This window comes from Cervus elaphus, chromosome 13 (assembly GCF_910594005.1).
Source record: "Cervus elaphus chromosome 13, mCerEla1.1, whole genome shotgun sequence".
NCBI lineage: Eukaryota > Metazoa > Chordata > Mammalia > Artiodactyla > Cervidae > Cervus > Cervus elaphus.
The window spans coordinates 54096158-54115449 of NC_057827.1; positions in this window are offsets into that span (position 1 = coordinate 54096158).

Sequence of the window (19292 nt, forward strand, 5' to 3'; positions counted from 1 at the left end):
CTGTATAATGGGCTCCAGTTTCATCCATTTTATTAGAACTGATTCAAATGAATTCTTTTTAATGGCTGAGTAATATTCCATGGTGTATATGTACCACAGCTTCCTTATCCATTCGTCTGCTGATGGGCATCTAGGTTGCTTCCATGTCCTGGCTATTATAAACAGTGCTGCGATGAACACTGGGGTGCACGTGTCTCTTTCAGATCTGGTTTCCTCAGTGTGTATGCCCAGAAGTGGGATTGCTGGGTCATATGGCAGTTCTATTTCCAATTTTTTAAGGAATCTCCACACTGTTCTCCATAGTGGCTGTACTAGTTTGCATTCTCACCAACAGTGTAAGAGGGTTCCCTTTTCTCCACACCCTCTCCAGCATTTATTGCTTATAGACTTTTGGATAGCAGCCATCCTGACTGGTGTGTAATGGTACCTCATTGAGGTTTTGATTTGCATTTCTCTGATAATGTGTGATGTTGAGCATCTTTTCATGTGTTTGTTAGCCATCTGTATGTCTTCCTTGGAGAAATGTCTGTTTACATCTTTGGCCCATTTTTTGACTGGGTCATTTATTTTTCTGGAATTGAGCTTCAGGAGTTGCTTGTATATTTTTTAGATTAATCCTTTGTCTGTTGCTTCATTTGCTATTATTTTCTCCCAATCCAAGGGCTGTCTTTTCACCTTGATTATAGTTTCCTTTGTTGTGCAAAAGCTTTTAAGTTTCATTAGGTCCCATTTGTTTATTTTGGGAGGTGGGTCATAGAGGATCCTGCTGTGATTTATATCGGAGAGTGTTTTGCCTATGTTCTCCTCTAGGAGTTTTATAGCTTCTGGTCTTACCTTTAGATCTTTAATCCATTTTGAGTTTATTTTTGTGTATGGTGTTAGAAAGTGTTCTAGTTTCATTCTTTTACAAGTGGTTGACCAGTTTTCCCAGCGACACTTGTTAAAGAGGTTGTCTTTTTTCCATTGTATATTCTTGCCTCCTTTGTCGAAGATAAAGTGTCCGTAGGTATGTGGATTTATCTTTGGGCTTTCTATTTTGTTCCATTGATCTATATTTCTGTCTTTGTGCCAGTACCATACTGTCTTGATGACTGTGGCTTTGTAGTAGAGCCTGAAGTCAGGCAGGTTGATTCCTCGAGTTCCATTCTTCTTTCTCAAGATTGCTTTGGCTATTCGAGATTTTTCACAATTTGTATGTCTTGGTCTTATCATTATTACTTCTTTCCAAAAATACATGGGTCAATACATTCCCCAGTCCCCCTCAGTGAAATTATTTCATTCATTTAAAATATGGTTAGCTACTTTTGTAACATTCTATATTCTATCTTGGATTTTCCTGCTCTCCTATGCTTTCCTAAATGATTTTTAAAGTATTTTCATATATATGACTTTATTCTTTGCACTGTAAATTTCTACATTCACTGTAAAGTATCATAGATAATGGTTTCACTGCTCTGAAGTATCCTCTGTACTTCACCTATTCACACCTCCCTCTTCCCAAAGCCCTTAGGAACCATTGACCTCTTTACCATTTCTAGGGTTTTGCTTTTTCCAGTATGTCAGCTAAATTGAATGCTGCAGTATGTAACTTTTTCAGACTGACTAATTTCACTTAGCAATACACATTTAAGAACCATCTGTGTATTTGCATGGATTTTTAACCCATTCCTTTTTTCACTGAATAGTTTCCCATTGTATGTATGACTTAAACCACATTTGTGTAAGGATTCACCTCTTAAAAGATGTTTGTGTCTGATTTTTGGCAATTATAAATAAATGAGTACTAAATATCTATGTACATGTTTTTTCTGTAGATGTAGATTTTAAAGCCAGTTAAATAAATTCCTTGGAGCCCAATCACTGGATGATATCATGAGACTACATTTAGCTTTGTAATCAATTGCTTATCTCTATCTAAAGTGGTTGTATCATTTTGCATTCCCAAAACAATGAATAAGAGTTTCTGTAGCTCTGGTATTCTTGACAGCATTTGGTATGATCAAATTTTTGAAATTCAGCCATTATAATGTTTAGTCAAATCTCATCGCTGTTTTAATTTGCAATGTCAATGACAAATTACACTGAATATCTTATCATGTTTATTGGCCACTAGCGTACAACATGTTGAGATGAACTGCTTATAACATGTTGAGGTTATTTTTTTCAGATTTTCTGCCCATTTTTAAATGAATTTTTGCTTTTTATTAATTGAAATATAGTTGATTTACAATATTGTCTTAGTTTCAGGAGTACAGCAAAGTGATATATATTTTTCCAGGTTATTTTCCTTTATAGGTTATTGTAAGATATTGACTATTTTCCCCTGTGTGTGTAACATAGTGCATCCTTGTTGCTTACCTATTATATATATATTAATGTATATATTGCATATCCTAATTTACCTTCCTCCTTTCCCTTTCCTCTTTGGTTACCATAAGCTTTTTCTATGTCTGTGGGTCCATTTCTGTTTTGTAAATGGATATATTTGTACCATGTTTAGATACTGTGAATAAGTGATGTTATATAATATTTATTTTTCTCTGATTTACTTAGCTTAGTATGGTATTCTCTAGGCCCATCCATGTTGCTGCAAATGGCAACATTTCATTCTTATTTATGGCTGAGTAATATTCCATTATAATACCACATCCTCTCTGTCATCCATATGTTGATGGCCAGTAGTTTGTTTCCACATTTTGGCTATTGTAAACAGTGGTGCTATGAACATTGGCATGCACATATCTTTTTGAATTAAAGTTTTCATATTTCTAGCTATATGTTCAGGAATGGAATTGTTGGATCATATTGTAACTCTATTTTTAGTTTTATAAGGACCCTCCAAACTGTTTTCCACAGAGACTGCACCAATTTACATTCCCACCAACAGTGTAGGAGGTTTCCCTTTTTCCCAAACCCTGTGGTTTTGTTTTCTTATTGTTGAGTTTTAAGAATTCACTGTACATTTTAAATGCAAATCCTCTATCAGATAAGTGATTGTCAAATATTTTCCCAATCTTTTTACCCAAGTTCATTTATAAACTCAGTGAAATCCCAACCAAAAACCCAGCAAGATATTTTATAGGTAGTTGCTTACTCTTTCTGTATTCCATATTGCAGCAACCAGCCACCTTTTATGTTAGAATCTTTGTAATCATTTATTGGGGTTTCCCTGGTGGTGCAGATGTTAAAGAATCTGCCTGCAATGCCTATTACCTCTAATCTCAATAACCTTCATGTTTTAAACAACCTGTCTCAAATATCTCCTACTTTTCACTTGCTGCTGCTGTAAGCCATGTCCCTAGTTTTTCTTAGTTTAACTTTTGTAAAGTGTCCTACTAAAGTACAGGGTGGCAGAATACACCACCTCAAAATGTGCCCCTTTGGCATAGGATTATTTTGAGCTAAAGGCATATGAAAACAGCAGGTATCAGAAAACCATTCTGACCTCCCCTTTCCCTCCTGAAAGCAGGAGATAAAACTCCCATGTGAAAAATGTTCTCTGTGTTTGAGGATGAAAGAAACATTCTTATCACCAGAGATAGGGAGTAGAAGCCAAGAGAATTCTGTACAAGCAGATCTTGTTCAAATAATTCTTATCTTTCTTTAGCCTCCCCATATATTTTAGTTACTTTTCAACAATTGCCTCCCTTTACTCAACGTAAAAGCATATAGGTTTGCCACTTCTTTGGAATTTCATTTCCTTGTGAAAGGTCATGCGTCGCTGAAAACTTAAATAAATTTGTCTGCTTCTTCCCCCCCCCCCCCATTAATCTCCCTTATATCAATTTAATTCCCAGACCTAGCTGAAGACCCTAATAGAGTAGAGGTAAAATTTTGCCTCCACTGCAAAAGTAATGGCTTTTAAGGCATCTCACTGTTAACATCTCTGTTATGTCTCTAGCCCATGCATTCTACAGCTGGAGTGTGATTTTATTTCTCAGAGGGAAAAAAGGGAAATCCTCTTTATTAGTATAGTTAAATTCAAATCAGTTATAATGACTTTTAAAGTTTTTAACTACTTAGCAGTCGTTGACCTAAACTGTCGGCATATTCCTCTGCATCCCACAACTTCTACTCATTAGTCTATTCCCTTATATCCTGAACCAGTGTAAGCTTTTTCTTAGCCTTATTTTGCCCATGCCCCCTTTTTAGCTTGTAATAGTTTCAATTTAGCTATGAAAATATCATTCTAACTGATCTACATTTTTCAACCTGTTGTATCTGATCAATTGAACAATAGAGATTATCAGTGAATGTAAGTTTTGTATTGTGAAGAGACATCAGTTTTATTGCCAATGGTGTAATGAATAGGCATTATCTTGGATTATAACTGCACATTTGGAGTTTACTTTATAGTGCTTTAATGGAGAATGGAGAAAGAGAATTGAGTGGAACATCAATACATAGGTTCATAAAGATAATAATATTAAAGACTGTCATTAAATACACTTATATCTTTGCATAATAACAGATATTAAAATGCAATATCCACCATTGTATTCCATATTTAAATATAGTGTACTTTGAAAAGGAACATATATGTGAGTACAAAGAGGAAAAATTAAATTAACTTCAGGAAAAAAAAAAACACAACATTTGAAACATAAGGGAAATATTTTGGAAGTATCACTTCTCAAACAAATGACAGGTATCCACAGAGAGCTTTCCTCTGAAAAGCTATAAAATAAGATCTTCAAAGAAGCCAAGCAGATGAAGGGTTTAATTCCAATTTTCTTGGTAAGTAGAATAAAAAAATGATGACTCGGGTTTTTTTCACACTTCTGTGAATGTTTGCTAAACTTCATGTTATTATGATCTCTGATATTTGCAAATATTGTGAAGACGGCAACAATAGAAAAGATGTATGTGTGTTTAGCCACAAATACACACTATTGGCAAGTCCACTTAAATTATAAGTTCTAAGTAAGCCCCACCCCACAAAAAGCAAAACAAAACAAAACAGGGCTTCCCAGGCGGTGCCAATGGTAAAGAACCCACCTGCCAATGCAGGAGATGCAAGAGATGCAGGTTGAATTCCTTGGTCTGAAAAATCCCTTGGAGAAGGAAATGGCAACCTACTCCAATATTCTTGCCTGCAAAATTACATGGACACCAGGGCCTGGCAGTCTACAGTCCATGGGATGGCAGAGAGTCAGGCCCAACTGAGTACACATGCAAGCCAAAAATATTCTTAGAAATAAGAAGGAGCTCTTCCATGATTTGGTAAATGATAAATTGAATGTATTCAATTTCATAATGTTTTACTACTATACTGGCATACCACTCTCTTTGTAAAGGAAATATATTAGACGAAGACATTTTCTAGTTAGCAGGAAAAATAAGTAGTCTCTATTACCTGGAATCTTCATGATAGCTTTTCATTCACAGTTTAGTTTTCTGCTATAGGACAGAAGTTCCACAGGAAAGGAAAAAGCCAGTCAAGTCCCCAGGACTCATATAACCACGTGACTAAAGCACTTTATTGTGCAGAATATATACTCACACTTCGTTAGAGAAAAGTATACATGCTCTGTGCATTAAGGTAAATTATAACAAAGAATATTTGACTGGCAGAAGCTTCATAGATTTATTCAGCCACATAGTCCTAACCTATGGCATAAGAGCTGATGATAACATAATTCAGAGAGACAGAGAGAAATTCACAAAGATTTTTGCCCTCTAATGTATGCAAACTTTACTAAAATCTCTCCTGTTTCTTCCTTCTCATTTCAACTGTACCTACCATGCATGGCAAAGAGAATATAAAAATGACAGAAGTGTTACATTCTCAAGACAAATGATAGCAAATGCTGATTAATTTGTATGAGAACATCTTCTTTGTTTCCTTTCCTTTACACATGTTTAGAGTACCCCATCTGAGAAACACCGCTTCTGTCTAGACATTAGTCTCAGTGCCGGAGTCACTCTTGAAGCATGACTCTAGAGATGAGGATAAAGTATGCAATCTTATTCTATTTGAAATAAAAATCTGGGTTCTTCAAGACTTGTTAGAGTCCAATATGTATAATCAAACCTGAATCCTCTGGAATTTTTTGATATTTGTCAAACATCACAAAAATGCCACAGATATGGGAAAGAACAGTAGACAGGTAACTCTCAGGGCAGTAGGCAAGATTTAAGCATGCTGGCAGCATGTTTTCCTTCATGATTTGAAAGTTTTCTTTTTAAACAAATTCTTAAGTGTATAAAGTTAAGGACAACAGTAGGGGAAACTCATGCTAGAAAAAAAGTGAATTGATTTGTTTAAAGTATCTTAGAGGTTCAGAAAAAGAAATGAAGTCTTCTAACAGCCAGGCTCATGCTTAGTTCAATCTCTCATGCTTGGAGTAGGTGAGCTGATATCTAACTCAGGGTCATTGAAACTTTCACAGTAGATGTCTTATGAAACAACTTTAATGAAATGAACTTGCCAGTCCACTCAAAGGTGTGTAATAGCATTTTCCTTTGATCTTTAATTCATCTATTTCACTTCCTCCTGAGCTGATTTAAAGTAAAACTTTAATAGCTAGTTGCAAGCTCTTTGAGATAACTCTTCATTGCCTAATTTTGTATTCTCTGGAACTTACAGGCTTGCCTAAGAAGGAGCATAAGTGAGTAGAGATGTGGATGAAATTTGATCTGCCTTGAGATGATAACTGCAGGATTGACTATAACCATAAATGTTTTATGATTCCATATAATAACAATAGAAAGGAATCAGGAATCCTAAAAATAGGAATATTTATCAAGTTACAGATATGTCTCACATGAATATAGATGCTTCATATGCAAAATCCAGTATATGACTTTAGATTGCTGCTATCATTGAGAGTAACTAAATTTCCACAATTTAAATTTTTCTTTTTATAAATTAATACTCACCTGGAAGAGGACATGGCAACTCATTCCAATATTCTGCCTGGAGAACCCCGTGGACAGAGGAGAGTGGAAGGCTACAGTTTCATAGAGTCACAGAGAGTTGGACACATCTGAAGTGACTTAACATGCATGCAGTTTATGACATAGAAGAATAATAGTGATATATAAAATATTATTCAGTTTAGTTCAGTTCATCGCTCAGTCATGTCTGACTCCTTGCGACCCCATGAACCTCAGCACACCAGGCCTCCCTGTCCATCACCAACTCTCGGAGTCCACCCAAACCCATGTCCATCGAGTCAATGAAATATATATATGTATATTTTAACAAAACTGTAATGTTAAAAATTATCATCTATTAAGATAATCTATTTAGTTGTTGTATTTAAAAATCTAAGTAGCTGTTAATTTAAGAAGATAGTTTTCTAAGTTTATGAAGGCTTTGCTCATAATGAATAGTTAATTTCTTTCAACCATTGAGTATAAAGTTATGATTTATAGAATAGGAAAATAAGGTCTCAGAGAGTCCATGAATGCATGATACTATTAGGGTTGACTATAATAAGGACAAATAAAATATAAAATTATTGGGTAAATATATAGGATCATAACTAATACAAAGAAAAATTTAATATTGTAATAACTTCATATGCTGTGTAATATATTTGTTGTTCAGTTGCTCAGTTATGTCTGACTTTTTGTGACCCCATGGACTGCAGCATGCCAGGATTCCCTGTCCTTCACCATCTCCTGGAGCTTGCTCAAACTCATGTCCATTGAGTCAGTAATGCCATCCAACCATCTCTTCCTCTATCGTTCCTTTCTCTTCCTGCCTACAATGTTTCCCAGCATCAGGTTCTTTTCTACTGAGTCGGCTCTTCACATCAGGTGGCCAAAGTATTGGAAATGCAGTTTCAGCATCAGTCTTTCCTATAAATATTCAGGATTGATTTCCTTTAGGATTGACTGGTTTGATCTTGCATTCCAAGGAACTCTCAAGAGTCTTCTCCAACACCACAGTTCAAAACCATCAATTCTTTGGCATTCAGCCTTCTTTATGTCCAGCTTTCACATTCATACATGACTACTGGAAAAACTACAGATTTGACTAGACTGACCTTTGTCGGTAAACTTCTATCTCTGCTTTTTAATATGCTGTCTAGGTTGGTCTTAGCTTCTCTTCCAAGGAGCAAGCATCTTTTAATTTCATGGCTGCAGTCATCATCAACAGTGATTTTGGAGCCCGAGAAACTATAGTATGTCACTATGTCCATTGTCTTCCCATCTATTTGCCATGAAGTGATGGGACCAGATGCCATGATCTTAGTTTTTGAATGCTGAGTTTTAAGCCCACTTTTTCTCTCTCCTCTTTCACTTTCATCAAGAGGCTCTTTAGTTCTCTTTGCTTTCTGCCATAGGGGTGGTGTCATCTGCATGTCTGAGGTTATTGATATCTCTCCCAGCAACCTTGATTCCAGGTTGTGCTTCATCTAGCCCGTCATTTCACATGATGTACTCTGCATAGAAGTTAAATAAGCAGGGTGACAGTATATAGCCTTGAAGTACTCCTTTCCCAGTTTGGAACCAGTCAGTCTGTTCCATGTCTGGTTCTCATTGCTGCTTATCTTGACGTGCATACAGGTTTCATATGAAGCAGGTAAGGTGGCCCAATATTCCAATCTCTTGACGAATTTTCCAGTTTATTGTGATCCACACAGTCAAAGGTAATTTTAATTGCTATGTTGTACACCTGAAACTATTATAATTTTATAGATACTATGCTGTCCTTGTTTAGTTTCTAAGTCATGTCTGACTCTTGCAACTTCACGGACTGCAGCCCACCAGGCTCCTCTGTCCATGGGATTCTCCAGGCAAGAATACTGGAGTGGATTGCCATTTCCTTCTCCAGGGGATCTTCCTGACCCAGGGATCAAACCTGTGCCTCCTATATTGACAGGCAGATTCTTTACCACTGAGCCAGCCAGGAAGCCCATGTCAGCTATACTTCAATTAAGAAGGAGATGTAAGAAAATAAATATGGAGAATTAAGAATTTTAATGTCAAAATAACTGTTTTTATACATGATTCTATCTTCCAGATTGATTCTAATAGGAAAGTAAAATAATACTTATTATTCACGTATGATTGCAAGCTGAAAATTCAGTTTAAGAAAATGCAATTAGAGTCTCTTTGGCAAAAGAGAATCTAATTGAGTCTCTTTGGCAATATGCATGATTTTTAAATTAAAATTAAAGAAATTAAATATGCATAGTTTTAAATCAAAATTTGCATATTGCCAAAGAGAATTAGATTTTCTTTGGCATTATGTGTAATTTTTAAATCAAAAATACTTTAATCTAGCTTTCCCTTCTGGAAAGTTGATGTGAAAAAGGAGGCAAACTTAAAGGGTTAAAAATTTTGCAGTTTCTTCCACTGGCTACCACCCTATATTTTGTTTTACTTTCTTTAAACAAACCATCTTCTCAGAACTAAAATCAAGGGAAACAATGGATAGTGTTACACTTGAAAGAATACTGTTTTGAAAGTTAGAAAATAGAGATAAATAGACATGATCATCTGACTTGTCCTACTAACTGGCCATTATAGCTGTATTTTGCCCCAGAGGTTCATATATTTTCTTGGGGCTTACATTTGTTCTTGGTTCTTATTAATTCTTTATGTAGAGCCCCACATTTAAAGATTTGAAAGAAAATCTGATGATTCCCTTGTGATCTAATGAGTCTCTTTAATTCAAAGTGAGGTGATTCTAGCCACTAGAACAATATTCTTTTCCAAGATTACTTACCCTTCTGTCACAACTTTTTTGTTTTTTTGGTCCAATGCCATTTTTTTCAGGTCTGTCAGATGATTTACCCTTTCTTGTCTTAGTTATACTTTTTATTGCCTTGCTACATTATGTTCATAGTCAGTAAATAACCACATGGGAATCAATTTTCTATCTTTCCATTCATTGCTTTTAAAGTTGATGGAGAATTGTTATCAATGATAATTTTAGAGACTTCATTATGTTATCATTATTCCAAAGGTCTCTATCCACGTACACGTGACTGGGATTCTAACCAACATGGTTCCTGAAATCTGCCTCTAGACACTTACTGCTACTCCCTCAGCCCCTGAGGCTGCCGCTGCTGTTGATTTGGGGCCATCACCAGATGCCTTATTGGAGGCACAACTGTATCCAAGTCCTTAGTGTTGAAAGAAGAGTCAACTGGTTATTTCTCTGGTGGGTGTTGATGTATCTGCCATGACTTATGTGGGGCTTCACTCAATGTTGCTATCACTCATCCTGTTGTAGCTAATGAAAGATCAAATGAAAGATCAAATTTTGTCTACTTTTGGGCAAATAAAGGGCATGCCTTCCAACCTTTATTCTCTAGACTAATTTTGAAACATCTGACCCTCTAAATGTTCATATGTCTAAGCATTTTTGAGGTTAAGTTTTATTTTAAATAGAAATTCATCCCAAAGTCTAACAGGCATATCTGAAATCATTGTTGGCTTGAATGGTGACCCTCCCCTCTTCAGGGCTCTGATATAGAATTGATTTCATTACCAAAGGTAAGCCCCAAACAATGATTTTCATTTGTGCTACTTTTTCATAGGTATATCTATATGAAAAACTGTGAATGTGAAAAACTGTGCCTTTAGCCATTTTCAGTTATTGTTTCTGGTCTTCCTAATAGTTCTGAAATGATATAAAATAAGACCCTTGATATCTGGTTGGCATCTTCTCATAAGTAAGAAGGTTTATTAGGTATTGCCAGGGCTCTTAGTCATGCTCATTATAGCCAAATGATTTGTGTCCACATAATATGTGTAGCAGATGCTATTGGTGCTCTGCCCAGATGCCCTCAGGGCTCTCTTACTGTTCCTTTGTACTCCTCACTAGTTTGTTATTTTGCTTCTATGGTCCGTACCTCAGATATAGCCAAGAGCTATTTGAGCCACTATGCCTATATGTATAGAGAGTCAGAAGTGCCTGGGGGAGTTATATCACTCATGCTAATCCTTAGCTAGTGCCTGACTGGTAGACTGATAATGGGAAAATAAAAGGCCAGTGTTGTTCAGTGAAGTGTAAATTCCACTGCGAAATTTCCCTGAAGGTTTAGGTGAGGTTTAAACTTTTCCCACATTAAAATTCTCTGGACCCAGCTTTGCTATCCTTGAGTCTTTGTTCATAGTTTCCAGCCTGTAGAAGGGAAAAGGTGATAATAGAGAAGAATCAGTTCAGTTCAGTCGCTCAGTCCTGTCCAACTCTTACGACCCTATGGACTGCAGCATGCCAGGCCTCCCTGTCCATCACCAACTCCCGGAGTAAGAATAGAGATGAATATCTGCCTCTAAAACCAGGGACTAACACATGTCAATTCCATTGTTATTCCATTGGCAAAAACCAGTCACAAATTCAGATGTAAATACCAAAGACCTGGGAATTATAGTACTTTTCTGGGAAGCTACTTCCTACCATTGACTTTGTACTATGAAAGGGGAATGTGAACTGTGATGTCTTCCGAGCTCTCTGAAACATCACAGATTTATCTGAATCACTTATCATCATACTCAGTTCAGCTAGCAAAGTCCATATGGGATTGTTTTAAAATCTATTATGGAAAAATCAGATCATGAATTAAAGTCTGATGTTAATACCTATGTATATATTGAGTTGGCCAAAATGTTCATTCAGATTTTTCCAGAAGATGTTACAGTAAAACCCGAATGAACTTTTTGACCAAACCAATATATATGTATCTATATGTGTGTGTATATATATATATATATATGCTTTTTTAACAATATTCTTCAGTTGTTTTCTTGAAAAAATTGTGTTAAGCATTATAGGCTATATATATATAAAGTTATAGAAACTAACCTTAAAGTATTATGAACCTTTATATTTATGATATTGGAGAGGAAATTCACATACCACCCCCCAGTTGAGTTGCTGAGCTGAATTAAGAAATGATATAATAAATGTACATATAGGTGTATACAAATGCAAACAGATATATAAATGAATATACATATGTACATATCCTCCATCAAAGACAATAAATAATTGTAATTTATGGGAAATAAAATTTTTACAATATAGGTGACATTAGAGCTAAACTTTTAAAGATAGTAGAAGTTTTATAGATTGGACATTTCAAGAAAATTTTTCATATAACATAAAACCTTGGGAAAACTTTGAAAGATGTTTAGGCATATTGTGTTTAATGAAGTTATGAGTAAATTATTTATTGATGATTCCTGAGTATATATGAATTATGATTTAAAGGTAGATGAAATTTCACTTTCAGAGGAGTTTGTATGACATGGAGTAGGGTCAGCACTGTATTTTTAGGGGGAAACAAATTTCTTCATAGTTGCAATTAAACCTTTAGAAAATTGAGAAATGAATTTTCTTGCATTAACTATATATCCCTTAGTCTGACTTTCAAAACCCACCATAATATAATAATCTGAAAACCTTTGATCAATTTGTTAACTGAGATTTTTAAATTCTTTCCCTTGACTTTTACTATATAAGCCTTTCTCAATGCCTGTCTCTAACACAAAGCTTTCTCCGCTATTCCAGTTGTCTTATGAACTTTCTCTATCAAAATTTTGTGGAACTGATTTTACCTATCTCTAATCTGAATTCATATATAGACTTATTTTTTTAAGTGAACTTTAGGCACTTGCTTAAAGTGCCATAAAAAGTTGTGTGTTTTTTCTATAGCTGTAGAAAGAGGTAAAAATGTATAAAGCACAGACTACAGAGCACAGCTACTTTGTTTATTGATTGGTAAAGAACTTTCTGCTTCTCAAATGATATTGTTTAAGTCAAATAGTAGAGTTCATTTCAACAGAATTGTAGGAAGGAACTAAAAGCATCCTCTGTAAAGATCACAATGTTTGCTCCCTATAAGTAGGGGAACCCTATGGATATGTGGTTTTATAAGTTCCTAAGTGGGTTTTCTAAGCAGCTCAGAAGTTATTGATATTTTTTAAATGAACAGCTTTATTCTATGTGATATTAATGGCTAGAATCCTACTGTGTTGCCTGCTTGCATAGTCTTGTCTTAGACCAATTCTGTACCAGTTGGAAATTTTCTAATTAATCATTGTAGCCTGAAAAGAAATGTATACAAAAATACCTGTTCTTCTCATGTCTGATCTATGAAGTGAAAAAAAAAAAAACCAAAAAACCTATCATGTAAGCTGTCCACAAAAATTTAATGAATTTCTTTCCCCAAAAAACTCATATTTATTTGACCTAAATCTCATAGTAATTTAATGCCAACTTCTTCTCTGATAATCCAAGGTTAAGCCTGAGTCTGAGCAAAAAAATGACCTGTCTTGTCATCTGTTTCAATCTGCAACTTAAATAAAGACTTGCACTTTCTTCTTCTTATTACTGCAGCAGCACTGTCTCAGCAAAAGGAGCAAAGGATGAGTTATCTCTTCTATTATTAATCCCACCATGCAAGTATTTAATAATACTGTCAACTACAAATTGGCACTTACCAAGAGCATTGCCAAGGACTGAACATCAAAGGCATTTGCCATCTGCCTCTATGGAGATTGAACTCCATGCTGCTATAGCTGTTGACCTTCAACAACCCCTGAGGGAGGTCAGGGTGGAGTGAGCACTCTGTGCTCCAGGGAATCTGGTGGGACAGGTCTTTACAGATAGTTGGATGTTTTTAGGAACAGATTTTATGATCTCAATCCTTGCATCTCCCCATATCTAGAGAAGCACTAAATCCCTCATGGTGACATCAGATCCTCATGAATAACAAAAAACCTTTTGTAAAATGAGTGCTTCATGGCATTGAACTCCCCCTTCACCAAAACCTTATATATTGATTTCCCCCCACTGCTGCTTTGAAGCAATCTCTCAGAGCTATGCAAGATGCTGCCTCCCTGGCTGCAGTCCTCATTTTGCCCCAAATAAAACTTAACTCACAACTCTCAAGTTGTACATCTTTTTTTAGTCGACAATATCATCAACTTTACATTGTTGTATATATTTATATTTGTTGGAGAGCTTCTCTCTCTTTTTTTTTTTCATTTACTTTCCTTGTTTGATTGCAATAAGTTGCATTATTTTAAATTATCAACCAGAAGTTCAGAGGTACCGATTTTATCTGTCACCTGAGTGCCATCCATATTCATATATTCAGATTTCTCATGAATCACACAAGGCACCTCAAACTCTAGCTCTGAGCTTGCCTTTTCATTTTTTTTTCCCCACCAAAACAATGATTTGCTGTATGTTTGGAATTCTATTTATTTTCATCACTGTCACTCCAATTATTCAAGTCAGATGTCTTATTTAGTGATACTATCATCTGCCTAATAACCTATGTCAGGTCTTTCAGATCTCCTTAAATTTCCTCAACTCCCATTCTCTTTATCTTGCCTAAAATAAAGTTCAGGCCCTCAAAATTTCTCATACCGACAATAGTAGCATAGCTTCCTAATTGTCCTTACTGCTGCTAGATTTTCCTCCTGTCCGCACTTTCAGTTCATACACCCCACAGTCCAGAAAAATCCTTGGAACATTGTAAGGATCTTCATTAGCTACAGGCTCCTCACGTGCTGCCTAGTCTCTTCAAGTTTCTGCAGGCTCATGCCCCATACCATTAATCCTTACTTTCTCATTCTCTGTTCTCATGCTGAACCCTGGACAGTTTCCATTGCTCACTAGCTGTCTCATTCCCTCATGTTTTATAAACACAGTTCCTTCCTCCTATTATGCTTGAATTCTCTATTGGTTGCTAAACCCATATCCATGTTACAAAACTTTACTCAGCTGACACACTCCTCAAGTTTCACTGGGCCATCTCCTTCTGAGTGCGTGGCATGTCCTTCCCAAAATACCCTGTTCTATTCCTATACTTTTCTATAATTATGGCTTATTAACATTGATTTGCAATATTTTTTACAAGCTCTATCTATCCAAATAGTTAGTATGGTCTTGTACACAGAGAAATGTCATTAGTATGGTTCTTGTATGCAGAAAATTGTTTATAATACTCCTGTTGAAAATTCTCCAGCATATATCATGCTGCCTAACAGAAGGGCTTAAGTATTTAGGTTTAGCATATTTTATCTTATTAAATTTTCATAAGATAGGTTAGTAGAAATTATACCCATTATACACAAGAGGATTCCAGTCATATAAAGGCAGTAGGAGGTAAATTTAAGGCTAAACAACAACAACAACAACAATTACTTGGCACTTATCCAAAATAAATTAGATTATTTAAAAAATTTATATAATTTAAATTTTTACTTGTTCACCCGATGAAAGCTAAAATTCAGAATTTAGGTGTTTATAGTTAAAGCTATTTTGAATACTGAAGCATACGTTTAAGAGAGGCAGTATCCTTAGTGGTCAAGAGCATGTAATCAGCTGTAGGACATCTTAGTTTAAATCCTGTCTGGGCACTTTCTCTATGTGTGACCTTCAGCAAATAACTCAATGACTCTATGTCTTAGTTTATTTTTTTCTTTTGGAAACCAGATAGTTTGTTTTTTTTTAATGTTTTTTATCGTAGTAAATTTACAGTTTTGTGTTAGTTTCAGGTGATTCAGAAAAGTGATTCAATTTTTTAATTATTTCCAGACTCTTTTCCAATATAGGTTATTACAGATATTGGATATAGTTCCTGAGCTATACAGCAGGTCTTTGTTGTTTGCTTACCTATAGTAATATATATGTCTAACTTTATCTGTAAAACTTGCCTCATGGGATTGTGGTGAGGATTAAATGTGTTAGTTAATATAAACAGAACTATAGTACTTGGCATATATTACACAGTCTATAAGCAGTGTAATTATTATCATCCATAGTAAGCAATTATGACAGAATCCTAGTGAATACACACACATATGTATGCATGGAATATGTATATATATATATATATGTATACATATATATATATAGAACTACAGATTTTCTCTGACCAAAGTTCTGAAGTCTAAAAGTTAAATTACCTATTTTTCTTTAATTTCTGTTTTCAGTTAGCAGTAAATCAATGTTAGCATAGGGCTTGACTCTGGGCACTTGCTCTGGTTGAATGTAGTTCTTTGTTTAGTCATGACAGAGTCATAAAATCTTCAAAGAACTGAGGCTTTGTGGAGATGTTTGAGCACACTTACTGAAAGGAACACTGCATTTGTAAAGATGATAAATTAGGAGAAAGGTATTTTTAGTAGAATTCATTAAACAGCAAATGGTTTTTCACTCCATGATTGAACATTTCCAACGTCTGGAGATACATCACCTTTTCAGCTAACTCATTTCATTCATGGGTCCATATGAGAGCTAGAAATACCTTCTATAATAGGAAAAAGGTTAATTGAAATTGTCAAAGACTTTGGATATGGTCAAATGGATATGGTCATGGATATGGTCAAATCAGCAAGGTAACTATCATTCTGAGATTGAGTTACATAGCAGCTGGCAAACAGTAAGCAATCTACATCATCAGTTTACTTTTAAATTATATGAAGTTAAAATTAATTTTTTGAAGATTTTTACCTATTGGTATCATTTGAAGTTGTACGGTATCATCATTTTATCCATATAAATCCTTAATTTAAGATAAAGATTTCAGATTTTCAACTATTTTAATAACATTTTTCAAGCTGTATAATCCTATTAATTTATCATACTTTTAAAATCATGAATGGATTTTCTTTTGTCTTAAATAGTTTTAAAAAGGCAGGTTGTATAATAAAAGAAAACAACCTAGGTATGGTTTAACCATTAACAAGTATCAACTTGTAGATGTTTGTTTTTAGTCAAAAAATAAAAAGATGAACTTTGGTTTTATGTTCACCTCACAACATTGACAACTAATATTGAAGCTCTTAAGCTGTTTTATAATTTTCTGCCACAATTTTGCTGCTAAGCCAGATTTCTTTCCAGTCATTTATTTGCAGTTAGGTTTTTGGCCCTAAGATATCCCTTGTGCAACCTTGTAATTATTTTGATTATACCCATCTTGTTAAATTTGGCCCATCATTTGAGGCTGTCAGGATCTTGGAGTGTGATTCTGTCATCATGCCTCCCAAATTCATATAACACCCACATTTTCCGAGCTTGCCTTGGATATTTTAATGCAAGTCATTAAAGAAATAGGAGAATATGAGGCTCTTTGACTTTCCACCACCATCAAAATGAGTCAGTGATTCTATATTAGCATTTAAGTATAGTCAGTTGAGTGGGCTTCCCAGGTGGTTCAATGGTAAAGAATCTGCCTGCCCATGCAGGAGATGCAAGCAGGAAACATAGGTGCGATCCCTGGGTTGGGAAGATCCCCTGGAATAGGAAATGGCAACCCACTCCAGTATTCTTCCCTGCAAAATCCCATGGATTTTCCTCTGAACCTGGCAGGCTACAGTCTATGGGGTCGCAGAGCTGGTCACAACTGAGAGACTGAATACAGCACAGCATGGTTAGTTAAGCAGTCAATTTACCTAGCTGTGCAAACATCAATTGAAACTAGAGATATAGAACCTTAAAACATATTCTTGTCCATATTTAATATCAAGATTTAGGAAAATGCTAAAATACCTCACACTGAATACCATTTTTATAAATGGAGACTAAGGCTATACTAATATTTGAGCTTAACTGATGGAAAATGAAGTTATCTGAGCTAATAGTATTGAGACTTCTATCTTGTAATCCTGTGCTTGGAAGGAAACTGGTCAATTCAGAAAAACTCTTTTCTGAATTACATTTATACCTCTGTGCCTCACCCTGGTTTCTCTCTGTTATACACACACACACACACACCCCTGAAGTAACTGCCTTAGTGAAATGGGACCAGTAAGAAATCAGTTCTCATGTGATGGGGAGAAGTTTGGAGAGTCACTTATAAATTTCTGAGTCCTAACAACCTTTCAACTGCTGTTTGCCTAAAGCCACTCTATGGATGTAGACCTGAGCTGTGTCTCTGATCCTCCACTTTCTACAAGGGGGGAGAGATGTAATAAGCAGTAGTGTTGGCTCAGCTGGTGAAGAACCTGCTTTCCAATGCAGAAGACACAAGAGATGTTCAATCCCTGGGTTGGGAAGGTCCTTTGGAGAAGGGAATGACAACCCATTTCCAGTATTCTTGGCTGGAGAATTTAATGGACAGTGGAGCCTGGCAGGCTACAGTCCATGGGGTCCCAAAGAGTTGGAGACAACTGAGTGACTAACACTTTTACTTTCACTTCACCATAGCAAGGGAGTGGTCACCCATAGTCAGACCACTGGATAAGCAAGCCCAGAAGAAGGCATCTTCTACCCTAATATCAAGGATACGGGAATAGAAGAATTGGATCCACTCATCTTTTTATGTTTTTGTCCTCCCATCCAACAAGAAGGCTCATTTTAGTTTGATTGTAAAGACTTCCATTTAAAGAATGACCAGTCAATAGTCTTTAAAAGACTGTAAATTGTCAGTGCTGTCCAACAGAAGTTAATCTTCCAGAAAGTTAATTGGGATACTCATAGGTGAGTAGTCACACAAAGAAAGATCACTGTTAGCATAATTTATGTGCGACCAGTAGCTAAAACAGAATACTAATCTGTTAAATGCCCAAGTCAAAGAGATAATCCCTTTTTTGTATACACTGTACATGGCATCTGATTCCCCAACATTATTATATCAGGGAAAGCTGAATAAGTAAGCCTGGTGTGGACATGGATTTGGATCAAAAAATGATGAACTGAACTGACAGTATTGAGGGCTCTTTTTCCTATTCTTTCTGCCCTTCAAGAGTGAATCCCTACCTAGGTACTTATAGTTTCTTAAATCAGTGTCTCTTTGTCTGCTAGTTCTTGACATAATCCACCTGCTGTACCTCATGGATTGCCAGATTTTTAAAAATTTCTTAATATGGGTAATTGTCTTCCTCACAGTGTCTCTTTTCTCCTTAATATATGCTATTATTAATAGCTCTGCTTATTTGCTATTTTGTGAGTGAGGAAGTTACTCTTTATCCAACCTTTTCTGTGTTGCCAATGATAGTTTTTGATTGCTTAGGTGAAATAACTTTATCATACTAAAAATCATTCATTCGGTGTCAGATTTTTTTCCCCAAATATTAGCTCATTAAAGAGATGTCCATAGAGTACACTGATTTGGTAAGGTAATACTTTATTTGCAACTTTTTTGGATGATTTTTTGAGTCTACTGTTGAGGCTGATTTTCTTAGTTAACGTTTTTTTTGTGCCCCAACCTGCTGGATAAATAGTGTTATCTTGTAATTTTAGGAATTTTCTGAGTTAACATCTATCTTAAATGTAGCAAAAGAGCAGACCAGAACACAGAAAATGAAAACAAGTGGTATTATTAAATTGTCTAAAGAATCCATATGCCTATTACTGCCAACATCATGAC